Below are 3,241 nucleotides of genomic sequence, written 5' to 3'. Positions count from 1 at the left end.
CACATGACATTTAGACATGATTACTTTGAGGAATTTAATAAAAGTGATTTTGGTCCAATTTACTTAGCTGATAAATCAAGTCTTAAACCTATTGGAAAAGGAACTATTCGATTTATATTGCCTAATCTTCCAGATTTTGTGCTTCATGATGTTTAATATATTCCTCAGTAACAACACAATTTACTATCTCTTGTATTGATTTGCCAACAAGGTTACTCTATTCTATTGAAAGATGCTCAAGTTGTTGTAAGAAAGAAATATAATAATCAGATTGTGTTTACTGGAATTGAGGATGGACGATTATTAAAATTAAATGGCACTCCTGCTATTTCTAAAAATTTTTCTTATCTTATAGAGGAAGGTAATCTATCTACTACTATGTTGTGGCATGCAAGATTAGGTCATATATGTTATGATAAAATCCATATCATGAAAAAGAATGGTGTTGATGGCTTACCTATTTTGCCTAAATGTGTTGAAAAGTGTGAAGCATGCATTCTTGCCAAGAAACATATAAATTCTTTCCCTCGATCCAATTGGAGGGCACAGAGAAAATTACAGCTTATCCATTCAGATTTGTGTGGGCCTTTACCAATAACTTCTGTGGGAGGATCTAAGTATTTTATGTTGTTCATTGATGATTATAGTCGTATGACTTGGATTTATTTCTTGCAGAAAAAATCAGAAGCTTTTGAAACTTTTAAAAGATTTCATGTTATGATTGAAAATTAGGCTCAATGTAAAATTGGTACTCTCCGAACAGATAATGGTGGAGAATTTACTTCTCTCATTTTCAAAGATTATCTATGTCAACATGGGATTCAACATCATCTCACTGTACTAGGTACTCCTCAAAAAAATGGAGTTGTTGAACCAATGAATAGAACCATCATTAATATGGTTAGAGAAATGTTATACTTTAAAGGAATCAAGTTGTATTTTTGGGTTGAAGCAGCAAGAACTGCAGTTTATCTTCGTAATAGGTCTCCATCATCAGCACTTCACCAAGCAATTCCATATGAGGTTTGGTTCGGATATCCTCCTTCTATTCAAAATCTTAGAATTTTTGGGTCCACTTGCTATGCTTTAATTCCTAAAGACAAAAGAAATAAGTTGCAACATCATAGTTTTAAATGCATCTTTCTTGGATATTCTAAATCCTCTAAAGCCTATAGGTTGTATGATGAAGCTAATAAAAAACTCATCATTACATGTGATGTAGCATTTTGTGAAACTTATAAAAATGTTGAAGATATTGAATGTCAACATCTAGAAGAACTATCAAAATCTTCTCCTTGGAAAGAAACTTTCTGTGAGATTATACATTCTAGGGGGGGGGGGCAACTTATTTAGCCTCACCTTTAATGGATTCACATGTTGCATCTGTACCTCAAAATCAAGCTGATCCATCTATGAATGAACAAGAAGAAACTCCATCAACTAATGAGCCTGAAATCTCTGAACCTTTGGAAACTACTACAACTTCTTTTGTGCAACCAAAATCTTCTCATAATTGGGAAAAACAACTACAACAAACTCTAAAAGACTTAAGACCTAATGAAATAGGAAAAATAGGTACAAGAAGTTCTTACAAAGTGAGGCTAGCAGCTCAATCCAATGTCATAGATAATATAGAGTCTATTGATGAACTCAATCTTGCAAGTGACTTTGAACCAACTTCCTATATTGAAGCTAAAGACATCAAAGTTTGGAGGTAGGCTATGCAGGTTGAATATGATGTCTTAATAAAGAATGGCACATGGGAGTTGATTGATCCACCACTTGGTTGTAAACCTATTGGTTGCAAGTGGATTTTTAGAAATAAATATAAAGCAGATGGCACCCTTGAAAAACATAAAGCTCAACTTGTTGCTAAAGGATATTCTCAAAAAGAGGGAATAGATTTTGTTGAAACATTTGCACCTACAACAAAATGGACTGCAATCCGTGCTTTGTTAAGTCTTGCAGCTCAAAATGGGTGGAAAATTCACCAAATGGATGTCAAAACTACATTCTTAAATGGTGATCTCAAAGAAACCATCTATATGACTCAACCTAAAGGGTATATCAGCAATGGGAAAGAACATCAGGTATGCAAGCTCAAAAAATCTTTATATGGTTTGAAACAAGCTCCTCGAGCTTGGTATGAAAAACTTACTGAGCATCTGTTAAAGTTGGATTTCCAGCATTTTGAGTTTGATGATCCAACACTTTTTGTTAAAAAGGCTGATAACATTGTTATCTATCTTTCTGTTTATGTGGATGACTTATTTATCATCGATAGTGATGAAAATACTATTCAAGATGTGAAACAACAATTGAAGTAGGGTTTTGGTATGACTGATTTATGTCATCTTCATTACTATTTAGGTATTGAGATGATTCAAAAACCTTATTCTATTTTTATTACCCAACAAAATTACATTGGTGATCTTTTGCAAAAGTTTGGCATGGCTGACTGCAAACCACTTAGTACTCTCATGGAGCAAAATATCAAACTCACATTAGATGACTCCTCAGAATTGGTTGATGCAACTTTGTATAGGAAACTTTTTGGTAGTTTGATCTATGCCACAACCACTCATCCAGATATTGCTTTTGTTGTTGGAGTTCTTTCAAGGTTTATGCAACAACCTCACCAAGCTCATTGGTTAGCTACTAAAAGAATTCTTCGGTATTTGAAAGGCACACAACATTATGGGCTGAAATACTCTAGAACAAAAGAGTTTTCTTTGATTGGATATTCAAATTCAGATTATGCAGGTGACTCAATAGATGGTAAATCTACTACTGGTTTTTTAATGCACCTTGGGTCTCGTGAAATTTCTTGGAAATCTAAAAAACAATCACTCCCAATTGTCTCTTCTTCTGAAGCTGAATATATTGCAGCATCTGAAGCAACTCGAGAAATTTGATGACTTAGAAGGATTCTTGAAGACTTGCAAACACCACAGATTTCCTCAACACCACTCATTGACAATCAATCTGCTATCAAAATGGCTAAAAATCAAAACTTTCATGATCATACCAAGAATATCAACACTAAGTATCATTTGATTCGGCATCATGTAAAACATGGTAGCATACAGCTAAAATATTGTCCCACTACAGATCAACCAGCAGATATTTTTACTAAGGCATTGGGCTGAGAAAACTTTAAAAAGTTTAGAGGAATGCTTGGTTTAATCCCTTCAGATTAAGGGGGGGATGTTAATATTAATCTTCAAGTTTCTTAACTCTA

At 33.8% G+C, this 3,241-nt stretch overlaps 1 pseudogene; it reads left to right on the top strand.

The window, feature by feature from the left end:
• The first annotated feature begins 2,450 nt into the window (after nt 1-2,450).
• Nucleotides 2,451-2,915, top strand: LOC149578521 (secreted RxLR effector protein 161 pseudogene; annotated as a pseudogene).
• The last annotated feature ends 326 nt before the right edge of the window (nt 2,916-3,241 follow it).

Source organism: Cupressus sempervirens, chromosome 1, assembly GCF_028749045.1.
Source record: "Cupressus sempervirens isolate cs-2001-9-10 chromosome 1, ASM2874904v1, whole genome shotgun sequence".
Lineage (NCBI taxonomy): Eukaryota > Viridiplantae > Streptophyta > Pinopsida > Cupressales > Cupressaceae > Cupressus > Cupressus sempervirens.
This window is presented reverse-complemented; position numbering and strand designations above follow the sequence as displayed.